The 24,584-nt window shown below is 37.5% G+C and overlaps 1 long non-coding RNA gene across 3 annotated transcripts in view; it reads left to right on the plus strand.

The window, feature by feature from the left end:
- The first annotated feature begins 1,641 nt into the window (after positions 1-1,641).
- Positions 1,642-24,584, plus strand: part of LOC143668419 (uncharacterized) — a 190,682-nt gene continuing 167,739 nt past the window's right edge. For all 3 annotated transcript variants that reach the window (XR_013168434.1, XR_013168435.1, XR_013168436.1), the window contains exon 1: positions 1,642-1,965. This is a non-coding gene — a long non-coding RNA (uncharacterized LOC143668419). The remainder of the gene's footprint in view (positions 1,966-24,584) is intronic.

Below are 24,584 nucleotides of genomic sequence, written 5' to 3' on the forward strand. Positions count from 1 at the left end.
TAAAAATCAGCCCACACCACACAAGTAAGGAATACAGAAACTAGAGAAAAAAAGAGTATATAGAAAACATTGGTTGTTTTGGAAGCAGATGAGATTACTGAAGCCGGATGAATTTAGTAATGCCATTTTAATCATTAATGACTGAAGAAAGAAGCAAAGCCTTAATTTATTATTTTTTTTAAGGTTACATTAAGCATTTAAGAATAATCCAAAATAGGTAGGCTGAGACTATGAAAAGAGCCCAGTATCCTGTATCTCTGAGTGGAGTAGTAAGTTTGATTAAGTCTAACTGTGGGTACAAAATGCCTGAAAAATAGTGGCTTAAACTAAAGATGTGTATTTCTTGTTGACATAAATGAAGAAAAGAGCTATGTGACCCAGCTCTAGAGTCACAACCTCATGATACTTTAGGGACCCAGGTTTTAAATTTTTTCCCCTCTTGCATGTGTAGCTTCATTGCTAAAGTTGTCTCATGTTAGGTGATTGCTGTTCTATCTGCATTGCAGATAACAGGAAGGAGGAAACAAAAAGAAGGCCCTACCTTCCCCAGTAAAGATACTTCCTGAGAGTTGAACACAAAGCTTCCTTTTATAAATCATTGGCTAAAAATTGGTTACAAGGCCACACTGGTTGTAACATTATGGTTTTGCAGCAATGTGCAGAAATAGGATTCTCATCACTAAAGAAGGAGAAAGTGGATACTAAGAAGCAACCAGTAGTCCTTTCAATGAATAAGATTAAAATACACTTCTCAATCCCTTGGATCTTTGCGTACTTTTTTCACTTGTTCTATTTATTTTACATGATACTAATTTAAAAGTTACATAAACTGATTTGTTTATTGTTTTCAATATCTTCCTTCATTGAAAATTTTCTGTTTTAAGATGGATTTCTGTGTTTTCCTTATTTATTGTCTTTTTTAACACATGCATGATCTAAGTTTTACTTGCCCTTTGTTCTAAATTAATAAGGTACTGCTGACAAAGTTAACTACACATGATGAAGATGAAGTATTTGGTAGGAATTTAGTTGTTTCTTCAGTACTGAAATAAAATTTCAGTTTTGTGTTCTATCTGTCTGTCTGTCTGTCTGTCTGTCTATCTATCTATCTATCTATCTATCTATCTATCTATCTATCAGGTCCCAAAAAAGAATCCTAAGAATTCTAAGAGCAAAAGGAACTCTTGATGTAGAGCCTGCCTCCACCCCCCTCATTAGCATCCTTGGCAAGTCCGAGGATCCAGATTAAAACCTGTTACAAGCCCCCATCCAATCAGGAAACAACACACCACCGAGTGGGCTCCCTCCCCTCCTGGCATCACTGTCCCTTTAAAACACAACTGCCAGAACAAAGGGCCAGAGCCATTTTCTCTTTCTTCCTGCTGGCTCCCCAGGTGGGAGCCAATTTCAGCCTCCTGCCTGCTTTCTCCCTTTTGCTCTCCCACCTGATTTCTCCCTGCTTTATCCCTTCAATAAATCTGTTAATCTTTGACTCATGTAGAATCTTTAACCACTCCCTGCCTACACTACCTACTCATCTCTATCTATCTATCTATCTATCTATCTATCTATCTATCTATCTATCTATCTATCTATCTATCTATCTATATCTCTCTCTCTCTCTACCTATCTGTCTGTCTGTCTGTCATCTTCTATCTAACTGACTACCTGGGCTGACTTTGTGTTCCCATTCCTTAACAATTCAAGGGTGTCCTTTTTAAGTTCTCCTTAGAGCGAGCAGATTCTTTCTCTGGCCTTGATTAGGTTCTATGGTGCCTCATCTTTCCACTCTCCTACCTGGCACCCTGGGTACACTCCTTCTTTCTCCACCGCCTCTATTTGAGCCTATTTCAGCAGCTCTGTTTCCAGACACTGGTCTACTAGACAGGCAGTCATGGTGTTTGTCTGAGAGAAATGGCCTCATGCACAGCACCACGAAGGGAGCAGGCCCAAGTCGTTCTGCAGGTAGGAAGACCCTGTTCTGCTTTATCTGACTTCCTGACATCTCAGCCAGAACTGTTTGTACCAGGTAGGTCACCTGACCAAATCATTGGCTTCCCCGTAAGGTGATCTCTCAAATGAAAGCTCTGCCCACACCAGGATCAGCTGGACAAATTAGACACTTTATCTCATGAATTTCAACTGGGAGTATGGGCTGGCAGATGAAGTAGTCAAAGTCGAAGTTGAAAGAAGACATTCAGAGATGTGGTGGGAGGGGAAAACAGAAGCTAAGATGCATGGATGCGGTTATTGACAATTAATGAGAGGAGTAAAAAAAAAATAAAAGAGGAGTAAAAAAAAAAACAAAAAGACAGACAGAAAAGCTATAAACAACTGCGTCCCTGAAGGTAAAAAGAAAATTCATTCTTTCTTAGAACTTTGTCCAAGCTTTCGCTTTTCAAACTGTGTTTTAGGTGTTGTGATATTTTTTTTTGGGGGGGGGGGTGCATGGTTCTGGAATCAAACCCTAATCTCCCACATGAAAGGTGAGCATTCTACCACTGAACCACCTGTGCACCCTGCTGTGATGTTTTATGCTCCAAGATTCTCATAAGATTCTTGTGTTCCTCAAGTGAATGTTTATCTTTACTTGAGGTAATCCTGAGTGAAACCAACTCACACACCTGCATATCAGTTTCAACCAATTTCGATGACCTCTTCTTCATCCTTAAACAGCCCTTGTTAGTTCTAAATTTGAATCCTCTCCTCCTTTAGTTCTTCACAATGTCATCATTACATACTTAGCTCGTCATAATTCTAATTTTGGGAGATTACCATCTTAAACTCATCATGGACATAACTCTTTCCGCAGAGACTCACAACCTATATTTATGCATTAAAGCAAACCATTTCTAGCTGCCATTTGACATTTAAACCAACCAAACCCCACCTTTCCTCACCCCTCCATGCCTCACAGTTTTCTTGTAAGGCACACCACCCCAAATGGAGAGTAGCCCCCATGCTTCACAACCTTATGGAGGAGAAGGACTGGTGCTCCCCTGTGAAATCCCCCTTCTCTGTGTGTGTGCAACATATAAGTTTATCCAATTTTTGTAAAACTACACAGCTGTCATGAGATTTATAAATAAGATTTTGGGAATTGCTGGAATGACTCACTGTATTAAATTATATGCAAAACACATTAACAAAATATACATCAAGGGATTTACATTTTCATTTCCAAAAACCTTCCTGGTGACGTTGTCCCTTGCCAATGGTTTTCAAAAAATTTTAAAGAGTTGGACTGTTTTTTCCTCTAAAAAAATGAAATCCCGATATATAAAATAAGAGTGGAGCTCACTGCTGGGAACAGAAATTGAAGGTCAAAATACTCCCCAATACTACCCGCATATCCTGCCAAATCTCTGCTAGCTTTGGAACATAGATTTAAAGCACCTTTCCTGAATTTTGAGACATATAAACAAAGGGTGAATGGCATTGCCTGTGGAGGTGAATATTTGTCTACTGTCCAGTTTCAATCATTTCCACAGGCTTCAGAGTTCCTGAGTCAGTCTTTCGCACTTTCGGAGGGAGAGATTCTCCTGTTGTCTACCCTTTCTGGTCCCCCACATCCCCCATGAGCAGTGTCCCCAGGTCCCTGGGTTCTGTGGTGAAAGGTGCAATAGGTGGAACACTGGAGACAACTAGAAGAGATGGCAATGGGTGTCCCATGCCTGGATTTTGGGGAGCAGATGCTGAGCCTTTGACTTGCATGGAAACAGGGCACCAGGATCAATGTAGGTGGGCAGTGCCCTGACAGAGCCCCCATCTCTGGGGGAAGGCCACAGCATTCAGTTGGGAAAGCCACCTTGGCCAGGTGTAGAGCCTCTTCGTTCCAGGGCTGCAATACCTCGAGGTCTGACCTATCTTGGTATGATGCCCTCCTTTTCCTTCCTGCTCACATCTCCTCTCTTCTTCCTTTTTTGCTAACCAAGTATAATATAAAAGTCTCTGTGTTGGTTTGAGGCTGTAATGACCTCAGAAAAGGCCATGTTCTTTAAATCCATTCCTGTGGGTGCAAACCTGTTGTAGGGGGGAACTTTTGATTATTTCAGTTGAGACGTGACCCACCCCATTTGTTCTGGTTTGTTAGCTGCCAGAATGCAATGTACCAGAAACAGAATGGCTTTTAAAAGGTAGAATTTAATAAGCTTCTAGTTTACAGTTCTAAGGCCAAGAAAATGTCCCAATTAAAACAAGTCTATAGAAATGTCCCATCAAAGGCATCCAGGGAAAGACAGTTGGGTTCAAGAAGACTGATGAAGTTCAGGGTTTCTCTCTCAAGTGAGAAGGCACATGGTGAACACAGTCAGGGCTTCTCTCTCAGCTGGAAGGGCACATGGCAAACATGGCGTCATCTGCTAGCTTTCTCTCCTGGCTTCCTGTTTCATGAAGCTCCCAGGGAGGCGTCTTCCTTCTTCATCTCCAAAGGTCGCTGGCTGGTGGACTCTCTGCTTTGTAGTGTTGCTCTCTCGGAATCTCTCTGAATCTCTCATTCTCCAAAATGTTTCCACTTTTATAGGACTTCAGAAACTAATCAAGACCCACCCAAATGGGTGGAAGTATGTCATCCCCTAATCCAGTTTAACAACCATTTTTAACTAAATCATATCATCCAGGGAGATGATCTCATCACAGTTTCAAACACACAGCATTGAATAGAGATTATTCTACCTTTATGAAATGGGATTTAGATTAAAAAATGGCTTTTCTTAGGGGGCATACTTCCTTTCAAACCAGCACAGTTCTAAATATATATAATACTATGTATTGTTATAGTACATATATATAATAATACCATAGATGTAGTTGATTCTTGTTATACATGATGGTTATGTCCCATTTCTAGAAAATTGTGATCAATGAATTAGTGATTACTAAAGAATTGCTTTGAGGGGAAATACAGGTTTAGGTTCATGTGAGCCTCAGGTAACACATTTTCATCAACTGATCAATGTATAGCCTTGCTTTATATGGATTTCTGTTTAAGGACACCTTGTTAAGTATATATTGTTGATTCATTTACCCTGAACTCAAGGTTAACAGCACTATAGCCCATGCCTGATTTAAACTTATCGAACACACATTTTCTCATAAGGCATATCACAGCCTTCTCACCCTTAGGAGCATTAGACAAAAAAAGATCCTTGTTTATAGCATGAGAGCTGAAACAAGATGGCAAGAAGGCAGCACTGCATCATTGAGCCTCAGCTGGGAACATGCGTGTCAAATGACTCAAGTGTTTCACTTCTCTGCATAGGTCTGTGAATGACTGCAAAAGTACCACAAATCCACAAATGTTGATTGCAAAAATACTGAGTGCAAAAGTACCACAAATACATAGATACACACATATATGTATTGTATTATATGTCTTATACGTATGTATCTATGTATTGTACATATATGTATCTGCATTGGCTCATGATGCTAACTCAACAAATGGTAGTAATTGTGGTTATTGTTATTATTATCATTTTTTTTTGTTTGCCGTCTACTTGTGTCTGTTTGGGTTGACTATACTAGGATGAAATGACCTTAAATTATCATGAGGAGCATTTAATTTTTGTCTTTCATTTTACAAAACACATCGCCAGTATAGTTTTCCTGGTATATACCATTATGCCAAATGCCAAAATAGGCTTTCACAAAATTTTGAGGAATCACTGAATGAGTTCCTAACCATGACACATAGTTTCTCAAATGCTCATCCTGGCAGGAATCTGTGCCTATCTATTACCAAGAATGAAGAAAAGATAACAGTACATCTTACACTAATCTAGTGTCATTTCAATTAAAATTTAGATTTACCCATGCTCCACATTTTAATGCCAGCTTCCCTTTTTTTAAGATCCTGTACTTATAAAGAGGACCTTAACAATGTTGTAGAAAGCAGTAAGCTGGGGTGGCGGTGGGGGGTGGGGGTGCGGGTGGGGGTGGGGTGGGGTGTTACGGATGTTTTCAGACTGTGTTTGTTAGGCATTGCCAGACACTTGAGGATGGCTCTTGACAAATGCAAATTTGCGGGAACACATAGGTTGCCCATATACAGAGCATTATACCTCTGCCTCCACTTTTTCCACTTTCCAGCAGTTCAGAACCAATAGCTTAGAACACAACGGCTGTTAAAGCTGGGTTTACACTTCGGTGAAAGGGGAACATTTATCAGGTGATAAACCTTTATGGTTCCTGTTCATGGCATAGTTGGCAAAGGAATAATTAAAATATACAACATGTCTTTTTTCTTAGTCTATTTTCTTTTAACCCAAGGTCACCTAAATGCCCAGCTAAATTAGTCAGTTATGGAGGCGAAACCTTATCTTCCTTTATTGATTGTTCTTGTGCTTTACTGGGACAGGTACAGAATATTTCACAGGACGTTTACCTATCCTTGAAGCTGGTGTTTATCAGGGCCCCACTGCCTGTGCTTCAGCTGAAACAGTGAACCATTACAGGGCTGAGAACTAGCAGAGAAACTATATCCTGTTGAGTTTTGCCTTGTGGTTCTGAGCAGGAAGGAAGACACAGGTGTGTAAGTAACTGTTTTCCAAACCACATTAGGAGAGGGCGTCTACCTCTTTCTTTAGTTGTTACAAATGAATCCTGAGCAGACATCTCTAACATATTTATGCTGCTTTAATTTTCCATATGCTTTCAATCCTGTAATTTCATTTGCCAGCTTTATATTTGACTTCAGTTTGTCAGTTCAAAAACTGTGTGCTATAAGCACTTCCTGTTTTTAAAAATTGAAAAGCCAATTTTTTACAAATACTTGCAGCCCTGGTAATCATATCAAGAAGGATAGGAGATGCTAAAGGAATAGATTAATGTATCACCAACATTTACAACAAGTTTTGGTCATGAAACACTATCTTCACTTGTGTGTAAGCTTAGTTAAGGAAACTGAAGTTTGGGCCTTAGAAATATTAGATAATTTTCTTTAAAAGGAGTTTGGGATTTTGTTTTAATTTTCTTATTTAAGACCAAGTTATAATGATTTGACAAAATGATTGAATAATTGGTGCTGAAACTAATTTTCATGCTGCCACTAACCTTGTTAACCAAATCCCTTAGTTTTACCTACAAGATCCAAAAAGCCAAGTATGGAACAAAATAAAATTTTGCAGGATTCTGTATCCTTCTCCTCAACACTAATACATGTGCAACTTTGAAAAACAGTTAAAAAATAATCACTTCAATTTATAATCACGTGCCTAGGACTGGAATATGAAGGAAACAAAAGAAATTGAGTAAGCAGTCTTATTGTTTAGTAAAATTCAAAGGGAAGAGATCCTAAATGATTTTGACTGCTGTTTTTTAATAAATGGAAAGTGGGGTGGCTCTAAAGTACAACTGTGCTCCTATACAACTTCCATTAGTCCCATCCAGCCCTCCGCAAATAAAAATACCATATTAAATTAAAGCCAGGGTCAGACACAACTCTGAGACATATCCACACTTACTCCTCACCAGCCTTCTCACACCCCAAATGGTCAAATCCACTAGTAATTCTAGAGCTGTCCCTGGTGTATTTATGTCTTTTCATAACTGAAAATTGTGTTGTCTTTGTGATGCATGTCTCTTCACAAAAAGAAAGATGACTTTATGAAAGTTCTCTGGCTCTCAGAGTGATAAAGCTTTTTTCATACTTAGAAAAATGCCTCCAAATAATTGTTTTTGTTCACATACTGGCAGGAATTTTACCCAAAGAATAATCTCGTGAATCTTACGTGACAAGTATTTTCCTTGATTTCTAAGTAGGAAAAGAACTGTTAATAAAAGATTAGGAGGTGTCAGGGAAGGGGTGGCACTCACAAAGGCAGAGACTCACTCTTCTACCACTGCCTCCAGGCCAAGCAAGTGATGATTCTAAATTGTCACATATTCCTGATTAAAGTATATTTCTTTAAGAAGGGTCTCTAAACAAGGTGAATGGAAAAACCTGGAAGGATTTTTAAACTCAGAACTTTTTGAAAGATAACAAATAACTAGTTCATAAAATCTGGAGCTACTATGTGATATAATACATATCCTGTTTCAAATGCAGTAATTTAATCAGAAATGTATAACTAGTACATTTAAAAATGTATACACACATGTACTAATTTTACTACCAGTCCCACTCTCTGGGGTCTTGATAAATTTCTTAAGGATTAGATTCTGTTAAAACGTCAAGGAACAGATAACTCCATTGCTGTTGAAGTTTTTCTGGAGCATAGAAAAGAACATAAGTCTAGCAGTTTGTTTTAGTAAATGAGCCAAATAATGGTTACAAAGCAAGGCACTGATAACTACAAAACATCAGTAATAACAACAACAAATTACAGAACTATCTCACTTATAATATTGATGAGAAGTTTGTAGATAATGAAAGAGTAAATAAGATCTAATAGCACATTAAAACAATAAGTCATGACTAAATGGGTTTTGCATCAGGAAAATAAGGATGGGTCAGTATTATGCTATCCCTCATATTAATAGTTCAAATTTGAAAGTGATATGCTCATCTCAAGAGATACTTAGAAGATATTTGATAAAATGAAGGCTTTTTTTTTTTCTTTTTGCTTTGTGGTCTGGGAATTAAATTTGGGTCTCCTGTATGGCAGGTGAGCTTTTCACCATGGAACCACCCGTGCACCTGAAAACAAAGTCTTTTCTGATTAAGAAGAAAAATAAAACCTTCAACAGATTAGGAACATATAAATATTTCCTTAACATAAAACAATTCCACCACAAGCCAAAAATCTGGGTCTTAAGGACTAGCTATAGATTTCGCATTATAAAAAGAAACAGAACATTGTTGTTCTTTAGTATCATTATTATCTAATCTTCTTTTGAAGATACTGTTTAACAATTAGAAACAAGAGGCAGGAAATATGGAAATAGAAAAGTGAAACACAATTATAATTGTTTGGAGATCATGTGATAACATTTCTGAAAGAAAAATCAAGAGTCTATGTGAAAGGTTATTACGGCAATGAGAAAGTTCAGGAAATTAATATTCATAAATCTGTGGCATTGCCAAATATATTTTAAAAACTAGATATGAAGAAATTGTTGTTACTAGAAACAAAAGAAAACCTAAAAATAAGTGGAGAAATAAGTTTTATAAGGCTGTTAATGCCATATAAAGTAATCTACAAGGTTTTAAAATATATATAGCCATTATAATTGATTCTAAAGTTCATATAAAAAATAATTGTGGAAAGGTGGGGCCAAGATGGCAGCTTAGCGAGGTGTGGGATTTAGTTCGTCCTCCAGAGCAGCTAATAAATAGCCAGAAACAGTACAGAACAGCTCCTAGAGCCACATCAGTGACCGGACACACAGCGTACCCCAGTCTGGACCAGCTGGACCGGCTGCGAACCCACAGAGAAACAGGAGTTCCCCCAAGCCTTGGCGGCTGGTGCCCCTCCCCCACAGGCTGCTACCCAGAGGGGAAAGGAAAGTTTTGACCAGCAGCAGGGGCTGAGCACAACTAAGCTCCAATTGCAAATTAATTAACAAATTCTGACTACTAAAATTAGGCCCCCCAGCTCAGCTGAACTTGTAGTAAAAGCTGAGATTGCTGGATTTTGCACCAGCGCAGAGGGGGTAGGGCTGACAGAAAAAGAAAAAAAAACCAAAAAACAAAAACAGAGGTTTTTTTGGATTGGATAGCACATAATACTTGAAGGGGTCTGAGTCCTGAAGGAAACGAGGGGGCATATAGCACCTGGAAATGCACAAAGCAACATACCAACTTATGCTCTTGATTGGCAAACGTGGGGAATGGGGATCCTCCCCTGAAAAGGATTTTTCCTTTTCTTTTTTGTGGCTGTGATTCTATGGCTTAACTAGTCTTTTGATACAGCTGCAGGTCTTCTCAGGCTCCAACTGCTCCAGGTACAGGCAGAATTAAGCTTGCTGGAGTGTTTGTCTGGAGCTTGTGCCTTCTCCAGGATTGGGGTGGGTCCAGCTCAGGTGTAATCCGTCCCTCAAGGACTTCAGATGCCAGGGTCTGGAAAACTGAAGCAATTAAAACCAGCCTATACCCTCTCCTCTGTCTCAACAATGCCCCCAGCAGGGAGAGTCGGCTGAAGTTAAAGGTACCACATCACTTTATGTAGGTGGGACCCAGAGGCAAGCAAGCACCACATACTGGGCAAGATAGGAAAAACAGAGTCCAGAGACTTCATAGGAAAGCCTTTCAATCTGCTGGGTCTCACCCTCAGGAAAATTAACTCAGGTGACTTTTTCCTCTTGAAAGGAGGCAAATTTGGTCTGGGAAAATCTGGCGGGGGGTTATAATAGCTAAGTAGACCCTCCTAAGGGGGGTAACTATGCAGGCAGGGCAAGAAACAAGAAAACAAGAACTGAAAAATTCTAATCTGTTAAACAAAACTTAAGCTAGAGGTCTAGAATAAGCTGAACTGAATATAAAAGAACAGATAGAAAACAAAGTCACCCAGCAAGAAAATCTTAGGTAAAAAAAGTGAAAACAATCTCCAGAATAAACTAATTAAGGTAAGGAAATGCCTAGATGTCAGCAAAAAAAAAATAATAACAAATCATACTAGGAAAATTGAAGATATGGCCCAGTCAAAGGAACAAACCATCAATTCAAATGAGATACAGGAGTTGAAACAATTCATTCAGAATGTTCAAACAGACATGAAAAATTTCATCAAAAATCAAATCAGTGGTTTGAGGGAGGACATAAAGAAGGCATGGAGTTAACAAAAAGAAGAAATAGAAAATCTGAAAAAACAAATTACAAAACTTGTGGGAATGAAAGGCAGAGAAGAAATGAAAAAAATCAATAGAAATGTACAATGTTAGATTTCAAGAAGCGAAAGATGGGATTAGTGAACTGGAGTATGGGAAATCTGAAATCCAGCAAACAAAAGAAAATACAAGGGAAAGAATGGAAAAATATGAGCAGGGAATCAGGGAATTGAATGGCAACATGAAGAACATGAATATACGTGTTTTGGGTGTCCCAGAAGGAGAAGAGAAGGGAAAAGGAGAAAAACTAATGAAGGAAATTATTACTGAAAATTTCCTAACTCTTATGAAGGACTTAAAATTACAGATCCAAGAAATGCAGTGTACCTCAAACAGAATAGATCCAAATTGACATACTCCAAGACACTTACTAATCAGAATGTCAGAGGTCAAAGAGGAAGAGAGAATCTTGAAAACAGCAAGAGAGAAGCAATCCATCACATAAAAGGGAAGCCCAATAAGACTATGCATAGATCTCTCAGTAGAAACCATGGAGGCAAAAAGACAGTGGGATGATATATTTAAGTTACTAAAAGAAAAAAACTGCCAACCAAGAATTCTATATCCAGCAAAATTGTCCTTCAAAAATGAGGGGGAAATTAAAGCACTTTCAGACCAAAAAAATAACTGAGAGAATTTGTGACCAAAAGACCAGCTCCACAAGAAATACTAAAGGGAGCACTAGAGACAGATATGAAAAGACAGGAGAGAGAGGTGTGGAGAAGAGTGTACAAGTGAAGACTATCAGTAAATGTAAAAAGAAGAAAAATTACATATGACATATAAAATTCGAAAGGCAAAATGGCAGAAGAAAGTACTGCCCATGCAGTTATAACACCAAATGTTAATGGATTAAATTCCTCAAAGAACACAGACTGGCAGAATGGATTAAAATACAGGACCCATCTATATGCTGTTGTGCTGGTCTGGAAGGATGGATGTCCTCTAGAAAAGCCATGTTTTAATCTAAGTCCCATTTTATAAAGGCAGAAAAATCCCTATTCAATACTGTATGTTTGAAACTGTAATCAGATTATCTCCCTGGAGATGTGATGTAATTGAGAATGGTTGTTAAGATGGATTAGGTGACGGCATGTCTCCACCCATTTGGGTGGATCTTGATTAGTTTCTGAAGTCCTATAAAAGAGGAAACATTTTGGAGAATGAAGGAGATTCGGAGAGAGCACAGAATGCTGCAGCACCACGAAGCAGAGAGTGCATCAGTCAGCACTTTGGAGATGAAGAAGAAAAATGCCTCCTGGGGAGTTTCATGAAACAGGAAGCCAGGAGCAAAAACTAGCAGATGATGCCGTGCTCACCATGTGCCCTTCCAGCAGAGAGAGAAACTGTGACTGTGTTCACCATGTGACTTCTCACTTGAGAGAGAAACACTGAACTTCATCGACATTCTTGAACCAAGTTATCTTTTCCTGGAGGCCTTTTATTGGATATTTCTATTTACTTATTCTAATTGGGACATTTTCTCAGCTTTAGAACTGTAAACTAGCAACTTATTAAATTCCCCTTTTTAAAAGCTATTTCATTTCTGGTATATTGCATTCCAGCAGCTAGCAAACTAGAACAGCTGTCTACAGGAAATGCATCTTAGACCCAAGGATAAACATAGCTTGGAAGTAAAAGGTTAGGAAAAAATAATTCATGCAAATAACAATCAGAAAAGAGCAGGAGTAGCTATACTAATATTCAACAAATTAGACTTCAAATGTAAAACAGTTAAAAGAGACAAAGAAGGACACTATGTATTAATAAAAGCAACAATTCAACAAGAAGACATAACAATCATAAATATTTGTGCACTGAGCCAAAATGCTCCAAAATACATGAGGCAAATAGTGAAAACACTGAAAAGAGAAATAGACACATCTACCGTAACAGTTGGAGACTTCAATTCCCCACTATCATCAATGGACAGAACATCTAGACAGAGGATCAATAAAGAAACAGAGAATTTGAATAATACAATAAATGAGCTAGACTTAACAGACAATTATAGAACATTACACACCACAGCAGCAGGACCTTTTTCTCAAGTGTTCATGGAACATTCTCAAGGCTAGACCATATGCTGGGTCACAAAGCAAGTCTCAATAAATTTAAAAAAATTGAAGTCATACAAAACACTTTTTCAGTTCATAAAGGAATGAAGTTGGAAATCAATAATCGTCAGAGTGCCAGAACATTCACAAATATATGGAAGCTCAACAACACACTCTTAAACAACCAATGGGTCAAGGAAGAAATTACTAGAGGGATCAGTAAATATCTCGAGGCAAATGAAAATGAAAACTCAACATATCAAAATTTATGGGATGCAGCAAAGACAGTGCTAAGAGGGAAATTTATTACCCTAAATGTCTATATCAAAAAAAGAAGAAAGAGCAAAAATCGAGGCATTAACTGTCCACTTGGAAGAACTAGGGAAAGAAAGCAAACTAACCCCAAAACAAGCAAACGGAAAGAAATAATGAAGATTAGAGCAGAAATAAATGAAATTGAGAGCATGAAAACAATTGAGAAAATCAACAAAACCAGAAGTTGGTTCTATGATAAAAGCAATAAGATTGATATACCCTTAGCAAGGTTGACAAAAAGAAGAGAGAGGATGCAAATAAAAAAAATCAGAAATGGAAGAGGAGACATAACCACTGACCCCACAGAAATAAAGGAGGTAATGAGAGGGTACTAGGAACAACTTTATGCTAATAAACTGACAATGTAGATGAAATGGACAACTTCCTAGAAAGGCATGGACCACCAACATTGACTCAAGAAGAAATAGATGACCTCAACAAACCAATCACAACTAAAGAAACTGAATTAGTCATTAAGAAGCTCCCAAAAAAGAAAAGTTCAGGACCAGATGGCTTCACATGTGAATTCTACCAAACATTCAAGAAAGAGTTAGTACCAATCTTGCTCAAACTCTTCAAAAAAATTGAAGAGGAGGGAAGGCTACTGAACTCACTCTATGAAGCCAACATCACCCTCGTCCAAAAGCCAGACAATGATATTACAAGAAAAGAAAGCTAAAGACCAATCTGTCTAATGAATATAGATGCAAAAATCCTCAACAAAATTCTTGCAAATCAAACCCAACAGCACATTAAAAGAATTATACACCATGACCAAGTAGGATTCATCCCAGGTATGTAAGGTTCAACATAAGAAATCAATTAATGTAACATACCATAGTAACAAATCAAAGGAGAAAAAACACATGATCATCTTGATTGATGCAGAAAAGGCATTTGACGACATTCAACATCCTTTCTTGTTGAAAACACTTCAAAGGATAGGAATAGAGGGAACTTCCTCAACATGATAAAGGGAATATATGAAAATCCCACAGCTAACATCATCCTCAATGGGGAAAAACTGAAAAATTTCCCCCTAAGATCAGGAACAAGACAAGGATGTCCTCTATCACCATTGTTATTCAACATTGTGTTGGAAATTTTAGCCAAAGCAATTAGACAAGAAAAAGAAATACAAGGCATCAAAATTGGAAAGGAAGAAGTAAAACTCTCACTGTTTGAAGATGATATTGATACTATATGTCAAAAACCTTGAAAAATCCACAGCAAAACCACATGAGCTAACAAATGAGTACAGCAAAGTTGCAGGTTATAAGATCAACACTCAAATATCTGTAGTGTTTCTGTACACTAGTAATGAACAATCTGAGGGGGAAATCAAGAAAAGAATTCCATTTACAATTGCAACTGAAAGAATAAAATCTTTAGGAATAAATTTAACTAAAGATACAAAAGACATATACAAAGAAAAGTATGAGAAATTGCTAAAAGAAATTACAGAAGACCTAAATAAATGGAAGGGCATACTATATTCATGACTTGGAAGACTAAATATAGTTAAGATGTCAAATCTACCTAAACTGATTTATAGAGTCAATTCAATATCAATTAAAATCCCCAAAACTTACTTTTCAGAAATAGAAAAAACAATAATCAAAATTATCTGGAAGGGCAGCCTACCCCGAATAGATAAAAGTATCCTGGGAAGGAATAATGAAGTCGAGTTCCCACGCTACTTGACTTTAAGGCATACTATGAAGCTACAGTGTTCAAAGCAGTTTGGTACTAGCATAAAGATACATACACTAACCAATGGAATCGAACAGAGTATTCCGATATAGATCCTCTCATCTATGGACAATTAATCTTTCATAAGGCAATCAAGCCTCCTCAGTTGGGACAGAGCTGCCTCTCCAATAAATGGTGCTTGGAGAACTGCATATCCACATGCAAAAGAATGCAAGAGGATTTATATTTCACACCCTATGCAAAAATTAACTCAAAATGGATTAAAGACCTAAACATTAGATCTAAGACCATAAAACTTTTAGAAGAAAATATAGGGAAATATCTTATAAATCTTATAATAGGAGGTAGTTTCCTAGACCTTACATCCAAAGCACGAACATTGAAGAAGGAAGAAATAAATAGGTACTCCTCAAAATTAAACACTTTTGTGCATCAAAGAACTTCGTCAAGAAAGTAAAAAGACAGCCTACACAATGGTAGACAATATTTGGAAATGATATGTCAGATAAAGGTCCAGTATCCAGATTATGTAATGAGATTGTTCAACTCAACAACAAAAAGACAGGCAACCCAATTATGAAATGGACAAAAGATATGAACAGACAGTTTCCAGAAGAGGAAATACAAATGGCCAAAAAGCACATGAAAAGATGCTCAACTTCCCTGGCTATTAGGGAAATGCAAACGAAACCACAATGAGATATCATCTCATACTCACCATGTGGTAGTTAGGTTCAGGTGTCAACTTGGCTAGGTGAAGGTGCCTAGTTCTATTTTTGTGGACATGAGCCAATGGCATGTGAACCTCACCTGTTGCTGATTACATCTGCAGTGGGCTAGGAGGCGTGCCTGCTGCAATGAATGATGTTTGATTTAATTGGCTGGTGCTTAAATAAGAGAGCTCAACGTAGCCCAAGCAGCTCACTATACATCATCTCAGCACTCACAGCTCAGCCCAGGCCTTTGGAGATGCAGAAAGGAATCACCCTGGGGAAAGTTGTTGGAACCCAGAGGCCCTGAGAGAAGGCCAGCAGAGATCACCCTGTGCCTTTCTACATAAGAAAGAACTTCAGATGAAAGTTAGCTGCCTTTCCTCTGAAGAACTATACATTAACTAAACAAATCCCCTTTTATTGAAAGCCGATCCATCTTTGGTGTGTGCATTCCAACAGCTAGCAAACTAGAACACACCAGAATGACCATTATCAATAAAACAGAAAGTGACAAGTGCTGGAAAGGATGTAGAGAAAGAGGCACACTTATCCACTGTTGGTGGGAATGTCAAATGGTAAAACCGCTGTGGAAGGCAGTTTGGGTGTTACTCAGGAAGCTAAGTATGGAATTGCCATATGACCCGGCAATACCATTGCTAGGTATCTACTCAGAGGACATGAGGACAAGGACACAAATGGACATTTGCACACCAATGTTTATAGCAGCGTTATTTACAATTGCCAAGAGATGGAAAGAGTCAAAATGTCCATCAACAGACAAGTGGCTAAACAATGTTAGAACACTGAATGAAGCTGCATGTGAGAGCGATAGAGGGAGGAGGCCTGGGGGCACAAATGGAATCAGAACGAAAGATAGACCATAAAGACTGAGATGGTATCATCTAGGAATGCCTAGAGTGTATAATGATAGTGACTAAATGTACAGATTAAAAGATATTTTTGCATGAGGAAGAACAAGGAATGTCAGTACTGCAGGGTGTTGAAAATAGATGGTCATTCATATTTTAAAACTTAAATTATGTGTGAGACTAAAGCAAATGTTTATTTGATACAAAATTTATATTTTGAATAGTGCATTTCCTAATATAACTTATGTAGATAGCTTAATTAAACACCACAAGTACATGGTACCTTGAATAGGGCATGAGCTTTTGTAGGTTTGTCCAGAGTGATGCCCTGATAAATCCTAGAGTGATTTTAACAGTGAATAAAAAAAGTATTTTCAAAGTCCCCTTGGGGGAATGGTGAGAAAAGGGGAAAATTCAACTTTCCCAAGTTGAGAGCTCAACGTAGCCCAAGCAGCTCACTATACCTCATCTCAGCACTCACAGCTCAGCCCAGGCCTTTGGAGATGCAGAAAGGAATCACCCTGGGGAAAGTTGTTGGAACCCAGAGGCCCAACCCAAAAATTCCCAAGTTGAATTTTTGATATTTTCACAAGCAGTGCAGACAATCAAAGCTATAGGCTGAGCCCCCAATTTTGGTGGTTGTTCATATGAAACTTAACCCCACAAAGGATAGGTCAAGCCTATTTAAAATTAGTCCTAAGAGTGACCCACAAGAGAACCTCTTTTGTTGCTCAGATGCGGCCTCTCTCTCCAGCCAACACAACAAGCGAACTCACCACCCTCCCCCTGTCTACGTGGGACATGACTCCCAGGGGTGTGGACCTTCCTGGCAACATGGGACAGAAATCTTAGAGTGAGAAAACCTGTAGAATGAGCTGAGACTCAGCATTAGGGAATTGAGAAAACCTTCTCTACCAAAAATGGGGAACAGTAAAATGAGACAAAATAAAGTTTCAACGGCTAAGAGATTCCAAACAGAGTCAAGAGGTTATCCTGGAGGTTATTCTTACACATTAAGTAGATATCACCTTGTTAATCAAGATGTAGTGGAGAGGCTGGAGAGAACTGCCTGACAATGTGGAGCTGTGTTCCAGTAGCCATGTTTCTTGAAGATGATTGTATAATGAAAAAGCTTTTATATTGTGACTGTGTGATTGTGAGAATCTTGTGTCTGATGCTCCTTTTATCTACCTTTTCAACAGACGAGTAAAACATATAGAAAAAAGATGAATAATGGGGGGAACAAATGTTAAAATAAATTTAGATTGAAATGCTGGTGATCAGTAAAGGGGAGGGGTGGGGGTATGGTATGTATGAATCTTTTTCTGTTTTCTTTTTATTTCTTTTTCTGAATAGATGCAAATGTTCCAAGAAATGATCATGATGATGAATATGCAACTATGTGATGATATTGTGAATCACTGATTATATATGCAGAACGAAACGATCAAAAGTTAAAAATGTTTGCATTTGTTTGGTGTTTTGGTATTTAAAAAAAATTTTTTTTTTTAAATGCAGTGGGGACAACCAAAGCAATAGGATGAGCCCTCAATCTTGGGGCTTATTCATATGAAACTTAACCCTGCAAAGTATAGGCTAAGCCTACTTAAAATTAGGCCTAAGAGTCACCCCCAGAGAACCCCTTTTGTTGCTCACATGTGGCCTCACTCTCCCAGCCAACACAACAAGCAAACTCACTGCCCTCCCCCTCTTTACATGGGACATGACTCCCAGGGCTGTGGACCTTGCTGCCGATGTGGGACAGAAATCCTGGAATGAGCTTGGACTCAACATCAAGGGATTGAGAGAACCTTCTTGACCAAAAGGAGAAAGAGTGAAATGAGACAAAGTGTCAATGGCTGAGAAATTCCAGAGTTGAGAGGTTATTCTGGAGGTTATTCTTACACATTATATAGATATCACTTTTTTAGCTAAGGTGTAATGGAGAGGCCGGAGGGAACTGCCTGAAAATGTAGAGCTGTGTTCCAGTAGCCATGTTTCTTGAAGATGATTGTTAAATGATATAGCTTTCATAGTGTGACTGTGATCGTGAAAACCTTATGTTTGATGCTCCTTTTATCTAGGGTATGAACAGATGAGTAAAACATATGTATTAAAAATAAATAAAAATGGGGGAACAAATGTTACAATAAATTTAGTAGATTGAAATGGTGGTGATCAGTAAGGGGAAGGGTGGGGGTATGATGTGTATGATTTTTTTCTTTTTTCTTTTTATTTCTTTTTCTGGATTGATGCAAATGTTCTAAGAGGTGATCGTGGTGATGAATATACAACTATGTGATGATATTGTGAGTTATTGTTTATACGCCAAGAATGGAATGATCATATGGTATAAATGTTCATGCTTTTATGTAATGTTTAAAAAAATAAAAAAATTTAAAAAAAATAAGTGTGTAAGAACAGCTAGTAATATTAAGAAAAAATGGTAATAATTGGAAAGACTGTCTCTATCTGATATTACAGCATATTTTATAAAGTTATAATAATAATGTAATTTAGTAGAACCTAATAGAGTCCAGAAATAAGCATCCATAATTACAAGAATGTAGTATAACATTTCACATAAGTGGAAAAATAATGACAAATTCATAAGTGGTGTTAGAACAACTGAACAGCCATTGGGAAAACAAAATTGGATGTCTGTCTCAATCTTTACAGCAAAATCACTTGAAACCATAAAAATATGCCAGTGATGAGAATAAAACAGGACATAAAATATATTATTTGAAATACATATATTATTTCAGAAGAGTAAAGAATGCAAAAAATTCAAAAGCCTGGAAATATTAAAAAATAAAAACTTCTTAAAAGAAAAAAAGTCAAAAGTCAAATGACAAACTAGGAAAAATATTTGGAACATATGAAGATGACCTAATTACCAAATATGTGAAACAATTGACTTTTGGGGGGTAATATTCTAAAATTATGAAATCAGCATAATTTTTATGCAGCCAAAATCCTTGCTGAATCTGAAGAGAATTCAGATTCTTGGGCCTATCTGAGAAATTTGTGCTGGTGGGCCATCAGTGGTGTATTTACAAGGTGGTTTGATTATTTTGGCTTGGAGAGTAAGGAGAGATTCGTGCACAGGATCCCAGAGAAAGGACAGAAAACAACAATGAAAGAGTCATTAAAAGTCAGATCATCTCCCAGCCTCTCTACGTGTTTTCTTGATCCCTTCTGGAAAGAGGCAGAGGTTGAAAGCACTGTTTACATAAAAAAGCTTTTTCGGAAATGATGGGGAAGTAGAACCATAGTTTGGCTTGGATCAACCAGTCAGCAAAAATTGATATATAGAAGAGCAGGGTATTCTAACCAATGCCTTCAAGTCTTGTGTGGACTGGTGGCTTTGGAACCCTTGTGAAAAAACAGTCTTCTTGACTTGTCACGTTAGGCACCATCAGGAATCACAGCAGTGATATACTGCCAACTAGGTGGGGAAGCAGTAGTGCCAAGGAGAAACTAGGATAAAAGGGGAAGGTCACATGTTATAAGCTATCAAAGCTTTAAAGTAGGTTTGAGAGCCTATGTGAGCCCTCATTTAGGGAAGCCTAGGAAACACTCAGGGTTACACTTTTTTTTTATTTGTATGGGCAAGCACCAGGAAGCAAACCTGGGTCTCCAGCATGGCAGGAGAGAACTCTGCCTGCTGAGCCACTATGGGTCTCTCGGCATGGCAGGTGAGAACTCTGCCTCCTTAGCCCCCATGGCTGGCCCACCTGCTCAGGGTAACACCTTTGAGAAAACTGGAGACTTTGTGGGTAAAGGGTACAGGGGCAGGTTTTAAAATATAATTTTTTGATGATTAGTTGCATAATTGTATTTGCAGTTGTTAAATTGCCTCCATCTGCTTCAATAGGATTTGTGCCCAAGGGATATTGAGTTTGCAGTTATTTAATCCTAGTTAAAAACCTATGTGATCTTGTTCACATTTTTGACTTTTAGTTGTTTCAAGTCTCATAAACACTTATCTATTCATAGCCAATTTATTCATTCAGTCAGCCATTTATTTACTCAGTTTTTCAGACAAAAAAAATTTCCTATGACTCACGATGATGAAACATACTGTTAGTGAGCTAGAAGGGGTTCAACAAGGAAATTGACACATAATGTTGATGCATAAGGTTATGATGGGTTATTGTGTATTGAAATGATATTAATGATCTTGAATCCCAAAAGCATTAGAAACATGTTGACCACAATTAGAATGTAAACAAATTGAGAAAAACATGTTTTCGGAATAAGTGGTAACCAGACATTTGTACAAATATTTGCTATGGACTGACTTGATGCCAGGCAGAGGGGGATTTCTTATAAAAATCCAGTGGAGGGTGGTGCAATGGTGGCTCAGTGGCAGAATTCTTGCCACTCTGGTTTTTAAATGTGTTGCGCGCCCTTAACCTGGTTATTGCACAGTGATTGCATTGCCAGTTCGTGATTAAGCAAGCAAATAAATTTCACTGAGCATTCAGACTATTATCATGTTGAATCTGCTTTCACATGCTGAATTTATTTCGATTTCTACCTGCTCTTGGTTTGTTATGACAACCACGTTTATATGACAATTGGCATAGTTGGCAGGATGCAGATGCAAATGTGAATACCTTATTAAGGCACTAAAACTGCAGTGTTTTAATGTAAATTCTAAGATTATATATATATTATAGGACAATTAGTTGTTCTTTGGACCAATGGTGAAAACTGGTCATAGGTCATGTACAGATGATACAACGGTGCATGCCAGTCTAAAGAAGAATCCTGTGAAAGTGACAACTGGGCACACGTTGGACACTGATGCAATTCAAGCATTGTCAGCATAAAAAATTATCTTGTGAAAGGCACATGTAAAAATATAATACCCGAATCAATAAATAAGAGACAGAATTCTTACTATTGGTCAATGAGAAGGAGGGGTAAGGGGCATGGTATGTATGAGTTTTTTCTTTTTATTTCTTTTTTCTGGAGTGATGCAAATGTTCTAAAAAATGATGATGGTGATAAATACACAACTATGTGATGATATTGTGAGCCATTGATTGTACACCAAGTATGGAATGTTCATATGTTAAGAATGTTCATGTTTGTATGTTTTGTTATGTCAATAAAAATATTGGGGAAAAAAAGAGAGATAATTCTTATCTAGACATTATCTCACTGCCTATTTGGAATTTTTATGTTCTTATTGTAATGGGCATTTACATTTGATAAAGTAAACTGAGAAAAGGGTGGAGAATACTCAGAATGTGGAAAGATCTTAAACAATGAAAAAGGAAAAACTGTAGGTTAAAAAATGAGGATCTTAGGAGGCCAATAGAGGATGTCTTAAGACAAAAAATTTGGGATTAGAGACATTCCAAATATCAGCCTGATCCAAAGAAAGATAAAATACTTCCTTTTTACTGGGAGCAATAAATCAACATAGACAAAGACAGAAGTAAAGGAAAAATTCTGGTCAGAAGGATTAGGTCTAAGGACTAATCCCAAATCCTGACCCATTTGCCCAAATGGTGACCCAGGTGGGGATGAGTCAATGTATGATCCTTACAACCTGATGGATGGAAAATGGGAAGTAAGACTATAGTTAAAACTACTAAGTGAACTATAACTATAGTTAAAATTACTAAGCCCAGTATGATGGTGACTCTATTGTGGTAACAGAGCAAAAGGCATTCACCAGACAAGAAATGGTAAAATTGAGACGAGAATTTTTGCAAAATGGAGAAACAACTGAAACACAGCAGCTAGTAGATCTGTGGTCCAAAGGAGGATGAAACTTGCCATTAATGGCCTGTGAAATAATACAATTAGGAAACATATTTAGTGGTGCTAAACTGAGCCAAAAACATTGAGGTTTTGAAGAAAACATTCAGAAATAAAATTATCACTGTTTATTGAACAGCTAGGGCTAGAATTCAGAATGGTCCTTACCAAATATAACAGCAGTTAAAACAGGGGAAATTATATTAAAATCAACACCAAATCATGACAGAGCAGCTCTATTCACAATTTTCCCAGATGCTGATACAATTAGCAAATTAATTGATTCAACTAGAATTGTCAAAGTATTGTCAGGATAGAAAATTATGCATTTAGAGCACTGTTCAGGTTTGAAAAATCAATGAGACCACTCCCATTTAATCCAGAATGGAGAAAACCTATAACAATGGGGCAAATGCAAAAGCAAAATGGGGGACAAAATCTCAGGAATCTCTTCAATAACAGGAAACAAGGATTTGAGCAAATAAAAACATTTAGAAACAACGGCAATGGCAGATCCAGACAAAACTTTAGACCTGGAACCGCCATAACTAGAGCACTAGGGCGTGAAATATGAGGAAAGGGTGAAGGTGTACAAGGTGTTATCTCACCGCATGCAGGGATTTGACAGTCTCCATCTCCTAGCCAAAGCGAGAGATAATCACCCATACATAAGGATGGCTATTTCTAAAAATAATTGTAAATATGAACAACACTAGATGTTAGTAGAATCAGGATCTCAAATTACAATGATTAAAAGATAGCTTGACAAAGATGAAGAAAACAAAGAAACAGATTATACTAAAGGTCTGATAGGCAAAATTCATATAGGAAATTGGATTAATAAATATTATAATACAATAGAACCCATGAAAGCCAAATGCCTTATAGGACCTTGCCATATGAAAGGCGACACAATATTTGTGGCCACTTAATTTATAGGTTCAGATTCATGGACAACAAGTGATATAAAAACAAATTTTATTAGAAAAGTAATTAAAAGCACTTTCAAAAATAAGGCATAGTTACATCGCTAGATAAGATTGCACCAACACCTGAGGAGAAGTACTGGGAAGTCTCCAAAGCAGCATTCCAAGTCTCATTAATAAAAATCCACAGCAATCTTGGAGACATTCAGAGTCTCCTTAGTAAAAATCCACAGCAAAGCATTCTTCTCTTGGATAAGATTCTGATGAGAAGCTGTCACTTTTTCTTAAGATTCTTCTCCCTCTTTCTTCTTCCTCATAAGGTTCTCCTCTCTCTTTCTTCATTCTCCTCTCTCTCTCTCTCACTACTGGCATGCAGTTTTTATGATAACTTTATAAAATAGTGGCCAAATTCCAATTAGCTTACGTGACCGGGTCCAGTTGGGTCCTCTGGGAACTAGCTAAGGACTAAGAGGCGCTTTCTGGGACCTAGATATCTTTATCAAGTTCCACCTCCTTCCAGGAGGACAGCCAGTCCTCCCAGCTGGAGTGCACATTTCAACTGTTTCTTACCAAGGTCATGTAATGGAAACATCAGTTGAACAGAATAAACTCTACAAATTTATCTTTTCCTTACAGACTTAATTTAGAAAGTATATTGGGAATGGACGATATAGCCCCGAATGCAAATAGAAATAAGGAAATGTATGAAAGATGTATTAGCAAAGGCTAAATGGACTCCTGTCATGTTACCAGATGTAAACAGAAAAATTAATACCCCACAATATATTTTATTTAAAAGGAAGATTTCAGGATATTACTTAAAAGATAAAAGAGTTAATGGATGAAAGCGTAAAGATCCCCACCTTCTTACCTTACAATAATCACATTTGGTTAGTTAAAAAACAAGATGGATTTTATGGATTCACTGTAGATTTTAGAAATCTTAATAAGGCTAACTCCTAAACTGAAGGAACACTATCAGATATTGGTATACTAATTAATAAAATTACTACCAGAAAATATACGTAGCATACAACCATAGATCTTAGTGATGCTCTTTGCATTACTATTGTTAGTCAGAGTCAACCCATGACAGCATTTTCATGGGAAGAAAGACAATATAGGTTCATTAGATTATCACAAGGATGTATTAATAGCATTAATAGCCCAGTAATAGCATACAACCTGTTAATAAAAATTTGCATACATTTTCTGATGCATATCCATACCAGGATACTATCTTATTTTCCATTGACGACATCACTATAATTGGAAGACAAAAGAGAACAGGAGAACACTGAAATACAAATAATTTCCTTTCTGATAGAAATAGACTGATCTATAAATGCAAGGAGCATATGCTACTGTGACATTTTTAGTAATACACCAGTCCTCCGAAAGATGAAGTATACTGCAGCCAATCATAGACAAATCACAACAGTT

Source organism: Tamandua tetradactyla, chromosome 24 (assembly GCF_023851605.1).
Source record: "Tamandua tetradactyla isolate mTamTet1 chromosome 24, mTamTet1.pri, whole genome shotgun sequence".
In the NCBI taxonomy this organism is placed as follows: domain Eukaryota; kingdom Metazoa; phylum Chordata; class Mammalia; order Pilosa; family Myrmecophagidae; genus Tamandua; species Tamandua tetradactyla.